The following is a 20,797-nucleotide window of genomic DNA, read 5'->3' as shown; positions in this document are numbered from 1 at the left end:
AGATACTGTTTTATAAAGTATAACATACATCTTGGAACAACAGAAACTCTTCACTTCTTGAAACATTCTGGATGACCATAAAGCATCAATAAGCACTTTTAATAATAAAAGTAATAACATATATAATTGTTTAAGTTAATAGAATAGTACCTTTACTGGTTAGCCTTATGAGTGGGCAACATTAATCATGTTCCAGCTGTAAAAAATTATTTTATATATGTAATAACATATATAATTGTTTAAGTTAATAGAACAGTACCTTTACTGGTTAACCTTATGAGTGGGCAACATTAATCATGTTCCAGCTGTAAAAAATTCAACCCACCTGGCAGCCCCATGCTCTGTGCTTGCACTAAAGAACATCTCCAAAAGATCTGGATTCTGAGATAAACATACACATAGTGTATTGAGCAGTACCACCACACGCTTTTCAACTTCAGTGTCACCACTTTCCCCACATGTTGACAGAAGCTGAAGTAACGGACGTACAACTGGTTGATGAAATAAGATATCTTGCTGACAGTGACTGACTAATAACTGGAAAACAGAATGCAAACAAATCTGAAATGGGCAGCAAATGTCTAGTTCAGTGTGATACCAGTTTTGGAGGACTAATGATTCAGTTACAGTCCTTACGATGAATAAAGCTGAAATGGACAGCAAATGCCTAGTTCAGAGTGACATCAGTCTTGAAGGACAAATGTACAGTCAACATAACATGTTCTGTCAGGGCAGAATTCTGCATTTTCATCAATTCAGTGCAGTCTTTATGTTCTGTTATTCTTATACTAGTGTCTTCAATTTCTCCACTGTAGGTTTGTTTATAGGAAAAACAAATCAAATGCTATTCATCTCATGAATGTACAAAATCTCAATGAAAAACTTAAATAAAAAGTTAAACAATGATGTTTGCTGGAAATCTTACAGACCTCTGCCATATCCTTGTAAAAACTAAAAAAATATCTGACAACAAAGGTGTCATTTATGAAATATCATATAACTGTAAACAGATGTATATTAAAGAAACTGGAAGATATTCTGGGACAAGAAAAAAATAACAAAGACTGCACAAAACTGATAAAAAACATGAATTATGTCTTGCTAGAACATGTCAAGTTGACTGGACATAAAACAGATTGGGACAATTACAGACAAATCAACTTGGATAAAAACTGGAAAACAAGAAAACCACAGAATCTTTTGACATCAACAGAAAGAAACCATTGCTAAACAGATTCAGGTCTGGAAATCAGCAGTTTGTGGCTGCTACTTGTCAAGTCAACACTTGTTCTACCTGCCACAACTTCCAGCCAATCACATCACTTCCAGGATACCATATAAACCCCAACAAAAACCAGTCCAGTCTGACCTGAAGACAAAAGATAGAAGTATTTCAAAATGTTGTAGTTTTCATGTGAGCTACTTCTATCTTCTAGTACTTTCTTCTCATGTGTCCCTCTGAACTCAGCAGTTGCTACTCATTTCAACTTAAGATATAATTTTAATTACCCAGTAAACACAAAAAAATAATAAAAATTCAAAATTATTAGAACTGATATAAAAGTTAAAAAATCTTAGCTACATCTTTATTAGCCACCATATCACCAAAATAAATGAATTTGTAAACACATGCATCGTCAACTTATGCAATGAAAGAAGTCATACAATGCTTGCACAATGATTTGCATTATACAAGATAAATATAAAGTACATTTTAAAATAGTTTAGTCTTCAAAATCAGAATGAACAGTCTTAGCATAACTGTCTCTGATATATCCATTTAAATATTTAGTGAAGAAACTTTCTACTTAGCTTGAAGGTGTGTATAATTCAGTTGTTATTACTCTAATGTAATTCATCCAGTTACCAATAGTAACAGACCAAAATGGTTTATACTGTTGTCATTGTTCCTATCATTAGGCAGGTTTGTTGTTATTCATTGTCAAAAATAATGTTTGCTTAATGACAATGAAAGCTTTTTATTATTTCTTCTAAAAGCTCTAACAATTATGATTACTAGCAGGTCTGAACTTCAAAACAAGTGTTTCAACAGAAATCCTGAACTAATAATAGACCTATCTCACAAACAAGTAACTTATTGTCAAACTTTCTTGTAAGTACAGTTAAAGCTGACTATCACACTCATTAACTCAATAATTGACCAATAGATCAAACAGATTCCCACCAATTTCCAAATATATGTGGTAAAACCTAACACTCGTTAATTAAGTTGTCAAAAAACAACATTCTAGTAGACTTGCTAATGATCTGTACTGGTGTCTTTATATTCTTATAAATCACTTCTAGTTACTGAGCCATATACTCATCATGTGAATTTATAATTCACTTTAGTAAATACCTAAAACATTAAAACATAGCTTACAATAACATATTAGAAAAAAAATATTCTGTTTGTTTGATTATTTGTTTTTTGAATTTCACACAAAGCTACTTGAGGGCTATCTGTGCTAGCCGTCTCTAATTTAGCAGTGTAAGACTAGAGGGAAGGCAGCTAGTCATCACAACCCACCACCAACTCTTGGGCTACTCTTTTACCAATGAATAGTGGGATTGACCATCACACTATAATGCCCCCACAGCTGAAAGGGCAAGCATGTTTGGCACGAAGCAGATACGAACCTGCGACCCTCAGATTACGAGTCGCACGCCTTAACCCGCTTGGCCATGCCGGGCCAAAAAATATTCTAAAAATATCAATAAGATAAAGGTTTGTTCTCTCTGACATATTTTATCGACTTTTAAACCAAGGTTTCTCTGTATTGTAAAGTTATTGTTATTGTAATAATGGAAATCTGTTACAGTAGAATAATTAAAAAACAATTAATTGAGTAAAATCAGTAAAAAAAAATCTCACTTTTAGCAATCTTGAAAAGTGTAATAAAGAAAAACCATGAAAATTAAAATTAATAATTAAAAAAAACAACAGAAATATAAATTACAAAAAATAAGTAAAATGACAGACAATATCCAATAAATGTAAAGATATAGAACCATAAAATAACAAAATTTACATCAGCTTTCTCCGACTCATATGAGTATATGAATTAACTCTTATCACTACAGGCTTTATCCATTGATCTATCATGACCTCCTTGTACTTGTTTAAAATCTTCATACATTTAATAATTCTATCTATCAATATAGTGTGTATATCTTCAAAAATTTGTGTCTTTCAGTTAATATTACAAGTCTTTCAAATACAAAAAATATATTTTGTGAAGCATTTTTAATAACATATTGGTTTGTCCATGAATATATTAAGAATGTTTTGAATATCCCACGTGCAAAATAACATCCTGTTAAAATTAAAAATACTTTTTTTCATCTCAAAAACATCAAATTTCCTTTGTCTAATCCCTAAAACCTCCTAAATGCACTTCAAATGTTTTTTTCAGTAAAACTTTATATTTTATCTGTTATTTTCTCTACTCTAGCTCAAAGTGGAATCTGTCAATTTAACCAACCTTGTAACCATCAAAAAAACATTTTTAATCTAAGTAGTTTTAAGTTTGTAACAGTTTGCATCTATTTATAATTAAATTTTATTACTGTTTTGATAGCTCTTTGAACCATGTCTAAACTACTATGTGTGCCATTATAAGTTGTTATTTACTTGTGACATGTGCAGATCATGTTACACTATGAAATTACATTACCCATTGTTCTGCTTGTGTGCTTGCCTCATGAAACATTATTATATTATTAATTTATATTTTAGTTACTTTTGTAATAATAAAGAATAAACATGAGAAAAAAGAAAAACTTAAGCAATCTTCTTTTTTCATCACCACTGATTATTGAGGACTTTTAAGCCTACTTTTTTTATACTAATGACAGTAATGCACTGAATTTTTATTTAATTAAATAATTCACCAAAAAATATAAGACTAATAACATGCAAGAGGTAAACAACTTCCCCTAACTCTCAAAATTGTTTTGACTAGTGAACAATGTGATAAGAGCAATTACAAGCTCATCTAATTTAATCATTATGTTTTCTATGGAAACAAAGTTTGTACTAACAGTGAAACTGACAATTCTCTGTTTAGAAAACTACATTATATGATACATCATTTGATAGATGAAACCTTGCCTTTCTATTGGTTATAGATATGATACAATTAAATGCAAGAAAAGATTATTAGCAACACCTGAAAGAGAGAACGTGACAAGTAGGTGTGGCAAGAGGGGTCTGATTTTTTATTTGAGAGCTCTGTTTTATTTTACTATCAACTGTTAATGACACTTCACCCTACTTTTTTATGCTAATGGAATTACTAATTTTTTATTACGCACCACTGAGTACAGAATACTAATGGGCAAAAAGCAGACAACGTCCCATAACTATCATAATTTGTCTGTCTTTTTTACCTATGCAACGGGAACCATTACAAACTCATGTAAGCTGGTCAACGTGTTTTCTTGTGGGAATAAAGATTGAAATGAAAGCTAAATTGACAATTCCCTCTTCCGAAAACAACAGATATTATGGATGAAAGCTTTGGCTTTCCATTGGTTATAAACAGCATAACAATGAATGTCATGAGAACTTCGAAAAGACAGGATGTAACAGGTGGGTATGGTAAGAAAAGTTCGATTCTCCATCTTATAGCTTTGTTACTAAATGAGATTGAAGGCTACAAAATTTATGTTTTGCCTGAACAATGATAATACTATAATAGGTAATTTACATTAAATTTCATACTTATTGGAAAGATAACAGTTAAATTAGAGTGGATGCTGAAAGAGCAAATTTCACAATACTCACGCTAAGGGAAATACTCAATTTTAAAAAATGTTGCTTTATAAAAGTAAGAACTTGAAACTTACATACCACTGAAGTTTGACTTATTAGTTATATTTTATGCAATATTTAACGATATGTCAAGAAAATAGTGTAGGTAAATTATATTTTGAAGCGTAACTCACTGAAACCTTATAAAGCGTTCATAAAAAGATGCACATGCAGAGAGCTTTAAATGCCAAGATATAGAAAATTACGTACCTCATAAACTTTGAGCAATTCAACCTTCAGTAAGTTAATATACTCTCCACTTTTCAGAGCCCACAAAAATAGCCTGTCCAACACACCTTCGAGCAATGCATAGTCCAGTATAGGACCCACAACCAGTGTGTGTGATCCACCAGACACTTCCTGTGTGTGATTAGGTTGAATGAAACGACTGCTTGTTACTTCTTGAACGAGGAGAGTCATCATCTGATCAACATGGTTAATTACACATATCACATCATCAACAGACAAAGATGCTACGTTGTTGCCTTTAGGTTTGGATCTAGACAATTACAACAAAGATTTATACAAATCCAAGTATTCCATTCTTAAAATAAAAACCTAAACTAATTTGACATTTTATCATGCTGCAATTCTGACAGTTATTGACACTATTTTTCATTTCAATATGACTACATTAACTTATGAAACAGATTTGTTGGTGACCTAAGACCTGACCTTTCAAAATGATGTCAGGGTGGACAGAATAACAATATTTTTATTAACAATATTCTTTATTAAAATAAATTTATATTTCTTTACTGTTTATTTGGGTGTGTTTGTATGTTTTTCTTATAGCATCTGTGCTCTGCCTGCCATGGGTATCGAAACCCAGTTTCTAGCAGCACTGTGCCACTGGGGACCAATTTATAATTAACAAATATAATTTATTTTAAATTATTTGACAAAAATAAATAAGGTTTGAATCTCAGGAATATTTCACTGTACACACCCAACTTGATTAAGATTATCTAGTTTCAAATGAATGACTAGTACGTCAAAGAAAACTACCAAAACAATTCTCAGGTTTACATTTGTCCCCAACACATTCCCATTATATTTCATCATTCTTCTTTGTCATATTTCCATGGAAACAAAATACTTGTCATGTCACTTCATTCACATATATCAAGTGATAACATCATTCCAAAACACCACAGCAATGACTGTATCACCTTCTCATAAACATCACGGATAAAAATCCACGTATCAAAATAATAGACTTACTCGTGTTTGCCATTTTCGATGATTTGCAATGCTTGCTGCCAGTGTAAGGAAAAGGCTTCAAAGCAGGTTTGTGAATCAAACTGAGGTATGGGCTGGTTCTGTGCAAACTTCCGTCTCAAACTGGATCGCAAAGACCCGTCCCGACTAAACCAGCTCATTATTCTTTCAGGTACAACATGAATCCTGTCAAGAAATCACAAAACATAAAAATTTAAAAACCCAGATTTGTTAATTGTTGTTATAAAGATTACCTTAAAATTCAATTTCAAGGGTCATTTATAAAGCTAACTGTACCATACAATGTGTGAGATAAACAGTTTTATTCATAACTTGTTAAAATTTGTTAGGAATTTCATTTTTATAAGTCTTAATTTAATGTTTGTCTTAGTTCAACACATCAGTTGATAAGGTACATCTGGTCTCAACACTTCAGTTAAATTCTGAATAGATTGGACATATTAATTGTGTTTATCTTGTCTGGATGTCTCAGATGATGATGTTGGTCTCACATAAGCAGAAAACAAGCTTGTTGGTTCACTATGTCACCTAAATAATGTACAAACAGTAATGGTAAAATAATATAATAGTAATAAATAATCATTATTAAAATAAAATAATATTGATTTATAAATTGTTACTCTACTTCTCATTTGTAAACAACTTAAATAAAATGAGTAATAACTAAAATTCACTTAGTTCATCTATTTCACACCATAAGAGTAGTTAATGAATTTGATGACATAAAGTACCTTAACCCTTTCGGCAAGGTTGGCGACCACAGTCAACTTGAAGGTTCAGCACAGCAGGTGGCCTTCCTTTATTCCTGTTGTTCTTATGTATTGAATTTAACATATATAGTATTGAATACAATCACTGAATATTTCAGGGACTTTTGTTGAGTTATTGCTGAGATATCATGCTTTTAGTACTGATACTGTAATTAGTCGAAGTGTCAAATATGTATATTCAGCCCCATGCCAAACATTAAAAGTTGTTATTCAGTGCCAAAGGGTTAACCATTACTAACTTTTATGGTATTAAATAAAAAGCCACATTAGCACTCAACATGCCAGCTATAATGTGACTGACATACTGGAAAATATTATTTACTTTAACTGATAGATTCATGTATCACCTCAGTTTAAGTTACTTTTTCTGGGCAACTATGTTAGGTACATTAGTTGTGTTGTGTAATGTCTGGTTTTAGATCTGAACACCACATTTATACATTGTATCAAAATCTTAGTGGTTTCAGATCTGAATACCACAGTTATACATTGTACCAACACCTCAGTGATTTTAGATCTGAATACCACAGTTATACATTGTATCAACACCTCAGTGGTTTCAGATCTGAATACCACAGTTATACATTGTATCAACAGCTCAGTGATTTTAGATCTGAATACCACAGTTATACATTGTATCAACACCTCAGTGGTTTTAGATCTGAATACCACAGTTATACATTGTATCAACACCTCAGTGGTTTCAGATCTGAATACCACAGTTATACATTGTATCAACACCTCAGTGGTTTTAGATCTGAATACCACAGTTATACATTGTACCAACACCTCAGTGATTTTAGATCTGAATACCACAGTTATACATTGTATCAACACCTCAGTGGTTTCAGATCTGAATACCACAGTTATACATTGTATCAACACCTCAGTGGTTTTAGATCTGAATACCACAGTTATACATTGTATCAACACCTCATTGTTTTTAGATCTGAATACCAGTTATACATTGTATCAAAACCTCAATGGTTTTAGATCTGAATAGCACAGTTATACATTGTATCAACACCTCAATGGTTTCAGATCTGAATACCACAGTTATACATTGTATCAACACCTCAGTGATTTCATATCTGAATACTACAGTTATACGTTGTATCAAAACCTCAATAGTTTCTGATCTGAATACCACAGTTATACATTGTATCAACACCTCAGTGGTTTTAGATCTGAATACCAGAGTTATACATTGTACCAACACCTCAGTGATTTTAGATCTGAATACCACAGTTATACATTGTATCAACAGCTCAGTGATTTTAGATCTGAATACCACAGTTATACATTGTATCCACACCTCAGTGGTTGTAGATCTGAATACCACAGTTATATGTTGTATGAACACGTCAGTGGTGTCAGATCTGAATACTACAGTTATACATTGTATCAACACGTCAGTGGCGTCAGATCTGAATACTACAGTTATACATTGTATCAACACCTCAGTGATTTCAGATCTGAATACCAGTTATACATTGTATCAAAACCTCAATGGTTTCAGATCTGAATACCACAGTTATACATTGTATCAACACCTCAATGGTTTCAGATCTGAATACCACAGTTATACATTGTATCAACACCTCAATGGTTTCAGATCTGAATACCACAGTTATACATTGTATCAACACCTCAGTGGTTTCAGATCTGAATACCACAGTTATACATTGTATCAACACCTCAGTGGTTTTAGATCTGAATACCACAGTTATACATTGTATCAACACCTCAGTGGTTTCAGATCTGAATACTACAGTTATACATTGTATCAACAGCTCAGTGATTTTAGATCTGAATACCAGTTATACATTGTATCAAAACCTCAGTGGTTGTAAATCTGAATACCACAGTTATACATTGTATCAACACCTCAGTGGTTTTAGATCTGAATACCACAGTTATACATTGTATCAACACGTCAGTGGTGTCAGATCTGAACACCACATTTATACATTGTATCAACACCTCAGTGGTTTCAGATCTGAATACCACAGTTATACATTGTATCAACAGCTCAGTGATTTTAGATCTAAATACCACAGTTATACATTGTATCAACACCTCAGTGGTTTTAGATCTGAATACCAGTTATACATTGTATCAAAACCTCAATGGTTTCAGATCTGAATACCACAGTTATACATTGTATCAACACCTCAGTGATTTCATATCTGAATACTACAGTTATACATTGTATCAAAACCTCAATGGTTTCTGATCTGAATACCACAGTTATACATTGTATCAACACCTCAGTGGTTTCAGATCTGAATACCACAGTTACACATTGTACCAACACCTCAGTGGTTTTAGATCTAAATACCACAGTTATACATTGTATCAACAGCTCAGTGATTTTAGATCTGAATACCACAGTTATACATTGTATCAACACCTCAGTGGTTTTAGATCTGAATACCACAGTTATACATTGTATCAACACCTCATTGTTTTTAGATCTGAATACCAGTTATACATTGTATCAAAACCTCAATGGTTTTAGATCTGAATACCACAGTTATACATTGTATCAACACCTCAGTAATTTCATATCTGAATACTACAGTTATACATTGTATCAAAACCTCAATGGTTTCTGATCTGAATACCACAGTTATACATTGTATCAACACCTCAGTGATTTCATATCTGAATACTACAGTTATACATTGTATCAAAACCTCAATGGTTTCTGATCTGAATACCACAGTTATACATTGTATCAAAACCTCAGTGGTTGGAGATCTGAATACCACAGTTATATGTTGTATGAACACGTCAGTGGTGTCAGATCTGAATACTACAGTTATACATTGTATCAACACGTCAGTGGTGTCAGATCTGAATACTACAGTTATACATTGTATCAACACCTCAGTGATTTCAGATCTGAATACCAGTTATACATTGTATCAAAACCTCAATGGTTTCAGATCTGAATACCACAGTTATACATTGTATCAACACCTCAATGGTTTCAGATCTGAATACCACAGTTATACATTGTATCAACACCTCAATGGTTTCAGATCTGAATACCACAGTTATACATTGTATCAACACCTCAGTGGTTTCAGATCTGAATACCACAGTTATACATTGTATCAACACCTCAGTGGTTTTAGATCTGAATACCACAGTTATACATTGTATCAACACCTCAGTGGTTTTAGATCTGAATACCACAGTTATACATTGTATCAACACCTCAGTGGTTTCAGATCTGAATACCACAGTTATACATTGTATCAACACCTCAGTGGTTTTAGATCTGAATACCACAGTTATACATTGTATCAACACCTCAGTGATTTTAGATCTGAATACCACAGTTATACATTGTATCAACACCTCAGTGGTTTCAGATCTGAATACCACAGTTATACATTGTATCAACACCTCAGTGGTTTTAGATCTGAATACCACAGTTATACATTGTATCAACACCTCATTGTTTTTAGATCTGAATACCAGTTATACATTGTATCAAAACCTCAATGGTTTTAGATCTGAATAGCACAGTTATACATTGTATCAACACCTCAATGGTTTCAGATCTGAATACCACAGTTATACATTGTATCAACACCTCAGTGATTTCATATCTGAATACTACAGTTATACGTTGTATCAAAACCTCAATAGTTTCTGATCTGAATACCACAGTTATACATTGTATCAACACCTCAGTGGTTTTAGATCTGAATACCACAGTTATACATTGTATCAACACCTCAGTGGTTTCAGATCTGAATACCACAGTTATACATTGTATCAACACCTCAGTGGTTTTAGATCTGAATACCACAGTTATACATTGTACCAACACCTCAGTGATTTTAGATCTGAATACCACAGTTATACATTGTATCAACAGCTCAGTGATTTTAGATCTGAATACCACAGTTATACATTGTATCCACACCTCAGTGGTTGTAGATCTGAATACCACAGTTATATGTTGTATGAACACGTCAGTGGTGTCAGATCTGAATACTACAGTTATACATTGTATCAACACGTCAGTGATTTTAGATCTGAATACCAGTTATACATTGTATCAAAACCTCAATGGTTTCAGATCTGAATACCACAGTTATACATTGTATCAACACCTCAATGGTTTCAGATCTGAATACCACAGTTATACATTGTATCAACACCTCAATGGTTTCAGATCTGAATACCACAGTTATACATTGTATCAACACCTCAGTGGTTTCAGATCTGAATACCACAGTTATACATTGTATCAACACCTCAGTGGTTTCAGATCTGAATACCACAGTTATACATTGTATCAACACCTCAGTGGTTTCAGATCTGAATACTACAGTTATACATTGTATCAACACCTCAGTGGTTTTAGATCTGAATACCAGTTATACATTGTATCAAAACCTCAATGGTTTCAGATCTGAATACCACAGTTATACATTGTATCAACACCTCAGTGATTTCATATCTGAATACTACAGTTATACATTGTATCAAAACCTCAATGGTTTCTGATCTGAATACCACAGTTATACATTGTATCAAAACCTCAATGGTTTCTGATCTGAATACCACAGTTATACATTGTATCAACACCTCAGTGGTTTCAGATCTGAATACCACAGTTATACATTGTACCAACACCTCAGTGGTTTTAGATCTGAATACCACAGTTATACATTGTATCAACAGCTCAGTGATTTTAGATCTGAATACCACAGTTATACATTGTATCAACACCTCAGTGGTTTTAGATCTGAATACCACAGTTATACATTGTATCAACACCTCATTGTTTTTAGATCTGAATACCAGTTATACATTGTATCAAAACCTCAATTGTTTTAGATCTGAATACCACAGTTATACATTGTATCAACACCTCAGTAATTTCATATGTGAATACTACAGTTATACATTGTATCAAAACCTCAATGGTTTCTGATCTGAATACCACAGTTATACATTGTATCAACACCTCAGTGATTTCATATCTGAATACTACAGTTATACATTGTATCAAAACCTCAATGGTTTCTGATCTGAATACCATAGTTATACATTGTATCAAAACCTCAGTGGTTGTAGATCTGAATACCACAGTTATATGTTGTATGAACACGTCAGTGGTGTCAGATCTGAATACTACAGTTATACATTGTATCAACACCTCAATGGTTTCAGATCTGAATACCACAGTTATACATTGTATCAACACCTCAGTGGTTTCAGATCTGAATACCACAGTTATACATTGTATCAACACCTCAGTGGTTTCAGATCTGAATACCACAGTTATACATTGTATCAACACCTCAGTGGTTTCAGATCTGAATACTACAGTTATACATTGTATCAACACCTCAGTGGTTTTAGATCTGAATACCAGTTATACATTGTATCAAAACCTCAATGGTTTCAGATCTGAATACCACAGTTATACATTGTATCAACACCTCAGTGATTTCATATCTGAATACTACAGTTATACATTGTATCAAAACCTCAATGGTTTCTGATCTGAATACCACAGTTATACATTGTATCAAAACCTCAATGGCTTCTGATCTGAATACCACAGTTATACATTGTATCAACACCTCAGTGGTTTCAGATCTGAATACCACAGTTATACATTGTACCAACACCTCAGTGGTTTTAGATCTGAATACCACAGTTATACATTGTATCAACAGCTCAGTGATTTTAGATCTGAATACCACAGTTATACATTGTATCAACACCTCAGTGGTTTTAGATCTGAATACCACAGTTATACATTGTATCAACACCTCATTGTTTTTAGATCTGAATACCAGTTATACATTGTATCAAAACCTCAATTGTTTTAGATCTGAATACCACAGTTATACATTGTATCAACACCTCAGTAATTTCATATGTGAATACTACAGTTATACATTGTATCAAAACCTCAATGGTTTCTGATCTGAATACCACAGTTATACATTGTATCAACACCTCAGTGATTTCATATCTGAATACTACAGTTATACATTGTATCAAAACCTCAATGGTTTCTGATCTGAATACCATAGTTATACATTGTATCAAAACCTCAGTGGTTGTAGATCTGAATACCACAGTTATATGTTGTATGAACACGTCAGTGGTGTCAGATCTGAATACTACAGTTATACATTGTATCAACACATCAGTGGTGTCAGATCTGAATACTACAGTTATACATTGTATCAACACCTCAGTGATTTCAGATCTGAATACCAGTTATACATTGTATCAAAACCTCAATGGTTTCAGATCTGAATACCACAGTTATACATTGTATCAACACCTCAATGGTTTCAGATCTGAATACCACAGTTATACATTGTATCAACACCTCAATGGTTTCAGATCTGAATACCACAGTTATACATTGTATCAACACCTCAGTGGTTTCAGATCTGAATACCACAGTTATACATTGTATCAACACCTCAGTGGTTTTAGATCTGAATACCACAGTTATACATTGTATCAACACCTCAGTGGTTTTAGATCTGAATACCACAGTTATACATTGTATCAACACCTCAGTGGTTTTAGATCTGAATACCACAGTTATACATTGTATCAACACCTCAGTGGTTTTAGATCTGAATACCAGTTATACATTGTATCAAAACCTCAATGGTTTTAGATCTGAATACCACAGTTATACATTGTATCAACACCTCAGTGGTTTTAGATCTGAATACCACAGTTATACATTGTGTCAACACCTCAATGGTTTCAGATCTGAATACCACAGTTATACATTGTATCAACAGCTCAGTGATTTTAGATCTGAATACCACAGTTATACATTGTATCAACACCTCAGTGGTTTTAGATCTGAATACCACAGTTATACATTGTATCAACACCTCAGTGGTTTCAGATCTGAATACTACAGTTATACATTGTATCAACACCTCAATGGTTTTAGATCTGAATACCACAGTTATACATTGTATCAACACCTCAGTGGTTTTAGATCTGAATACCACAGTTATACATTGTATCAACACCTCAGTGATTTCATATCTGAATACTACAGTTATACATTGTATCAAAACCTCAATGGTTTCTGATCTGAATACCACAGTTATACATTGTATCAACACCTCAGTGATTTCATATCTGAATACTACAGTTATACATTGTATCAACACCTCAGTGGTCTTAGATCTGAATACCAGTTATACATTGTATCAAAACCTCAATGGTTTCAGATCTGAATACCACAGTTATACATTGTATCAACACCTCAGTGATTTCATATCTGAATACTACAGTTATACATTGTATCAAAACCTCAATGGTTTCTGATCTGAATACCACAGTTATACATTGTATCAACACCTCAGTGGTTTCAGATCTGAATACCACAGTTATACATTGTACCAACACCTCAGTGGTTTTAGATCTGAATACCACAGTTATACATTGTATCAACAGCTCAGTGATTTTAGATCTGAATACCACAGTTATACATTGTATCAACACCTCAGTGGTTTTAGATCTGAATACCACAGTTATACATTGTATCAACACCTCATTGTTTTTAGATCTGAATACCAGTTATACATTGTATCAAAACCTCAATTGTTTTAGATCTGAATACCACAGTTATACATTGTATCAACACCTCAGTAATTTCATATGTGAATACTACAGTTATACATTGTATCAAAACCTCAATGGTTTCTGATCTGAATACCACAGTTATACATTGTATCAACACCTCAGTGATTTCATATCTGAATACTACAGTTATACATTGTATCAAAACCTCAATGGTTTCTGATCTGAATACCACAGTTATACATTGTATCAAAACCTCAGTGGTTGTAGATCTGAATACCACAGTTATATGTTGTATGAACACGTCAGTGGTGTCAGATCTGAATACTACAGTTATACATTGTATCAACACATCAGTGGTGTCAGATCTGAATACTACAGTTATACATTGTATCAACACCTCAGTGATTTCAGATCTGAATACCAGTTATACATTGTATCAAAACCTCAATGGTTTCAGATCTGAATACCACAGTTATACATTGTATCAACACCTCAATGGTTTCAGATCTGAATACCACAGTTATACATTGTATCAACACCTCAATGGTTTCAGATCTGAATACCACAGTTATACATTGTATCAACACCTCAGTGGTTTCAGATCTGAATACCACAGTTATACATTGTATCAACACCTCAGTGGTTTTAGATCTGAATACCACAGTTATACATTGTATCAACACCTCAGTGGTTTTAGATCTGAATACCACAGTTATACATTGTATCAACACCTCAGTGGTTTTAGATCTGAATACCACAGTTATACATTGTATCAACACCTCAGTGGTTTTAGATCTGAATACCAGTTATACATTGTATCAAAACCTCAATGGTTTTAGATCTGAATACCACAGTTATACATTGTATCAACACCTCAGTGGTTTTAGATCTGAATACCACAGTTATACATTGTGTCAACACCTCAATGGTTTCAGATCTGAATACCACAGTTATACATTGTATCAACAGCTCAGTGATTTTAGATCTGAATACCACAGTTATACATTGTATCAACACCTCAGTGGTTTTAGATCTGAATACCACAGTTATACATTGTATCAACACCTCAGTGGTTTCAGATCTGAATACTACAGTTATACATTGTATCAACACCTCAATGGTTTTAGATCTGAATACCACAGTTATACATTGTATCAACACCTCAGTGGTTTTAGATCTGAATACCACAGTTATACATTGTATCAACACCTCAGTGATTTCATATCTGAATACTACAGTTATACATTGTATCAAAACCTCAATGGTTTCTGATCTGAATACCACAGTTATACATTGTATCAACACCTCAGTGGTTTTAGATCTGAATACCACAGTTATACATTGTATCAACACCTCAATGGTTTCAGATCTGAATACCACAGTTATACATTGTATCAACACCTCATTGTTTTTAGATCTGAATACCAGTTATACATTGTATCAAAACCTCAATGGTTTTAGATCTGAATACCACAGTTATACATTGTATCAAAACCTCAATGGTTTCAGATCTGAATACCACAGTTATACATTGTATCAACACCTCAGTGATTTCATATCTGAATACTACAGTTATACATTGTATCAAAACCTCAATGGTTTCTGATCTGAATACCACAGTTATACATTGTATCAAAACCTCAGTGGTTGTAGATCTGAATACCACAGTTATATGTTGTATGAACACGTCAGTGGTGTCAGATCTGAATACTACAGTTATACATTGTATCAACACGTCAGTGGTGTCAGATCTGAATACTACAGTTATACATTGTATCAACACCTCAGTGATTTCAGATCTGAATACCAGTTATACATTGTATCAAAACCTCAATGGTTTCAGATCTGAATACCACAGTTATACATTGTATCAACACCTCAATGGTTTCAGATCTGAATACCACAGTTATACATTGTATCAACACCTCAATGGTTTCAGATCTGAATACCACAGTTATACATTGTATCAACACCTCAGTGGTTTCAGATCTGAATACCAGAGTTATACATTGTATCAACACCTCAGTGGTTTCAGATCTGAATACCACAGTTATACATTGTATCAACACCTCAGTGGTTTTAGATCTGAATACCACAGTTATACATTGTATCAACACCTCAGTGGTTTCAGATCTGAATACCACAGTTATACATTGTATCAACACCTCAGTGGTTTTAGATCTGAATACCACAGTTATACATTGTATCAACACCTCAGTGGTTTCAGATCTGAATACCACAGCTGATATTAAATACAGTGAAATTCCACAGTTCTGACATTGGCTGTACTAATTATTTTTCATGTCAATACATTTTCACAGTAAAATATTTAATAGTTATTTGTACCTTCACAACATTAAAGTGAAAGGTTTATAGAAACTGTTCAATATGGTTTTCTTTGCCAGTTGGTTAGAGAATCTGTTAGAAACAATATTATATTAGATTTACTGTAAATATTTAATACAGAAATGATTGAAAAAGTAGAAAACATGGAGGTACATGTTCATTACTGAATTATATTTCATGTTTTGTTGCATATGGAGATCAGGAATAATAATATCTTTCTTACAAATATCATAAAAACGAATTTTGAAAAGATGAGACATGAATTATCTCTTGTGAACTGGTCAACTGAATAAGTTGGGGATACTGAAGAAATGTGGAAAAAAAAATGTAAAAAAAATTCTTAAATGTTTAAGATAGCTACTTATAGACAAAAGAGTAGCCTCAAACCAGGTTGGTTCACAAAGGTATCAAGTATCAATGTATTGGAAAACATAAAGCTGTGGTAATATAATTCAGTAAGTGTGTATGTTTCGTTCAAGATATCAAAGTCCTATATAACATGTTAGTTTCAGGCACTCCCCCATACAGTGGGGTAAATTTAGATTTTAATGATTTATCAGAGAGCATTGACATGATGAACAGAAAACAAAACATTTAGATGCCATGGATAATATTTACCCATGGGTTTAGAAAGAGGTTAGGTATTGGGTACATAAACCACATTGTTATTTCTCCTAAACCATTATATAGTGAGCAAGTATCAAAGGATTGGAAGTTAGCTAATGTAATTCCTCTTTCAAGGGAAGCAATAAAGATTTTCCCAGTAATAGTAGACCCATTAACCTTCCATCAGTTGGGGGAAATTTTGTTATAAAAGTCTGATTTGTAAACATTTTAAAACTTTTGTTGGATAATAAATCTGATTTCTATAAGGGAATGTTGGATAATAAATCTGGTTTCTGTAAGGGAATGTTGGATAATAAATCTGGTTTCTGTAAGGGAATGCTGGATAATAAATCTGGTTTCTGTAACGGAATGCTGGATAATAAATCTGGTTTCTGTAAGGGAATGTTGGATAATAAATCTGGTTTCTGTAAGAGAATGTTGGATAATAAATCTGGTTTCTGTAAGGGAATGTTGTCTTCCCAATCTTCTCATATTCTTTGAGGTAGTTAATGTTTATGTGGATTTTCAGAAAGTATTTGACAAGGTGCCACATAAAAGATTATAAAAAATATTAACTCTATGTGTGATTAATAAATTGACTTATTCAGAAAGAAAAATAGCTGTATGGAAAAAATTAGAGATTGTTATAAACATTGTTCATTCCAAATGGGTTAATGTAATGATTTGGGTACCTCAGGGCTCAATATCTGAAACTTTGCTCTTTTGATCTGCATCAACTATACAGCCAGAGGTCTCTGATATCTTTATTTTGTTATAGAGGGGTGGATAATATCTTTATCTTTATGCTGTATTATGTTATAGAGGTATGGATAAGATAAAAGTCTGATATATTTATTTTGTTATAAAGGGGTGGATAATATCTGATATCTTTATGCTATATTATGTTAGAGGTATGGATAAGATAAGTCTCTGATATCTTTATTTTATTATAGAGGGGTGGATAATATCTTATATCTTTACGATGTATTATGTTAGAGGTATGGATAAAAGTCTCTGATATCTATTTTGTTATAGAGGGGTGGATAATATCTGATATCTTTATGCTATATTATGTTATAGAGGTATGGATAAGATTAAAATATGATATTTTTATTTTTTTATACAAGGGTGGATAATATCTGATATCTTTATGCTATATGATGTTAGAGGTATGGATAAAAGTCTGATATCTATTTTGTTATAGAGGGGTGGATAATATCTAATATTTTTATGCTATGCTATATTATGTTATAGAGGTATGGATAGGATAAGTCTGATATCTTTGTTATAAAGGGATGGATAATATCTGATATCTTTGTGTTATATTATGTTATAGAGGTATGGATAAGATAAAAGTCTGATATATTTATTTTGTTATAGAGGGGTGGATAATATCTGATATCTTTATGCTATATTATGTTAGAGGTGTGGATAAAAGTCTCTGATATCTTTATTTTGTTATAGAGGGGTGGATAACATCTGATATCTTTATGCTATATTATGTTACAGAGGTATGGATAAGATAAAGGCCTCTAATATCTGTATGCTATATTTTGAAGTCAGTTTGGACAAAGGTACAAGTTTTTCTGTAGTTAATACACTTTTATTTCTTTAACAGAGTAACTGATTTATGAAACCATGAGTTATTGTTGGCAGTAGTGTAGGCCATTACTTCACAGGAGTATAAGAGATTAATAAATTTAATAGAACAAAAAGATGTGTTGAAATATTTACCATTCTAAAGTACAAGTTCCCCTTTTTTTCCCATGTATTAAATTATTCAATTGTGCACCAGATATTATTCACCCCTCAAAAATATAATATAGCATAAAAACATCAGACTTATTTTATCCGTCAGTCAATAACCGCAATTTTTAAGTAGCTCTCCTTTAAACCCTTTCCAATAAGTCAATATCCATTCTTAGACAGACTGATTACAAATCAAAGTCTATCAATACAGCCTGTAATTCTATTAGCTGTAATACTTGAAACAGAACACTGTCTCAGTGATTTATGTTACATACCATACTATTTAGTTTGTTTTCTTTGGTCACACATTGAGTTAAGTCATCTATATCAAATGTATGATCCAAATTTGTCTATATTTAGCTTGAACTTTTTGTAGTTTGATGTAGAAAATTCCTTTTATCAGATATTTTGTCTTAAAAATAGATTTTGTGTAATAGTGACCTTTCACTCTATTAATGTTCCTTCTCAACTGATATATTGCTGTGTATTATTAACATGTTCTCGCAAAAACAGATGTTTTACATATATCTAGCAATGTAAACAAACTACAGTTGGTTAAGATAGTGATTTCAGTTTGTTCAAAGACTGAAAAGATGTCTTCAATACACCAAATGTCATTTTTAGCCAACTTCTCTGATTAAAATATATCATGAAATTGAAAGGACATACATTTAATTTCAAATACCACGTAAATTTACTACAGAAACTAAAACCTGAAAGTTTCAACTTCAGTTTATAATTCAATATAACTATAAATAATCAAGATGGCATAAATTAATGAATAAATATTAGTAATAACTATGTATACGATTAATTTAATGTTAAATGTCAAGGGCCAGTTACAATAATTTAATAATTTACTAAATCTAATGATATTTTATGCCAATTGTTTAACAATATAATCGTTCCTTTAGCGTAGGCTAATCATACTTTACAACTGACATCATAACAGACTGGTCTCTATACGATGTCTAAACCGTAACCCTAGGCTAAATGGTTTAACAGAAATACAATTAAATGAAACATATTAATGACAAGTTAATATAATCATATTAGTAATATCGTACTCACTAAATGTTAACACTTTATTTAATACATAATAAATAATATTATAATCACAGTAAGTGAATAACGAATACTAGCAGTACACAAAATAACATTACCGATAAGGCTTTTAAAGGTGCGAAAACGAGCTCTGAAAAAATTAAAACATTTTACCAACTAAATTAACAATAAAATACTAATAATTCACCATTTCCTCATATGACACCTGCTCTTTAAAACAGGGCTACATCACTATCTGTGAGACCCACCCGCAGGTTATAGCTGGCAGATGGCGCTGGTGTGCATCTTGATCCAATCAATACAGTTCAATAAATGCGAACTGAAAAATATCATACTATATATTCATTATTTTTTGAATTCATACAGTAATTTAATTCCATCCTATTCAACAGATTAAAATACAGGAAACTTCAGCTAAAAGTTTTATTTCCTACGTAAACATAATTTTCTTGTTGCTGCAGTTAAGAAATTTGACACTTAATATTAACATTCGTTTAGGATTTCGAATTTGTTTTTAGAATTTCGCACAAACTTACATAAAAACTGTCTGCACTATCCGTCCTTAATTTAGCAGTGTAAGACTAGAAGGGAGGCA

General features: G+C 32.4%; 1 pseudogene across 1 annotated transcript in view; it reads right to left on the bottom strand.

The window, feature by feature from the left end:
* LOC143230175 (FHF complex subunit HOOK-interacting protein 1B-like) overlaps positions 1–20,484 on the bottom strand; it is a 56,366-nt pseudogene extending 35,882 nt beyond the window's left edge. Inside the window, exons 1-4 of the transcript XR_013016273.1 lie at positions 20,390–20,484; positions 6,041–6,223; positions 5,027–5,315; positions 326–537 (exon numbers count right to left, since the gene is read on the bottom strand). The product of XR_013016273.1 is annotated as an FHF complex subunit HOOK-interacting protein 1B-like (transcript). The remainder of the gene's footprint in view (positions 1–325; positions 538–5,026; positions 5,316–6,040; positions 6,224–20,389) is intronic.
* Positions 20,485–20,797: the final 313 nt, after the last annotated feature.

Source organism: Tachypleus tridentatus, chromosome 10 (assembly GCF_004210375.1).
Source record: "Tachypleus tridentatus isolate NWPU-2018 chromosome 10, ASM421037v1, whole genome shotgun sequence".
Classification (NCBI taxonomy): Eukaryota; Metazoa; Arthropoda; class Merostomata; order Xiphosura; family Limulidae; genus Tachypleus; species Tachypleus tridentatus.
Note: the sequence above shows the minus strand (reverse complement) of the source record. Positions and strands in the feature narration are given on the sequence as shown.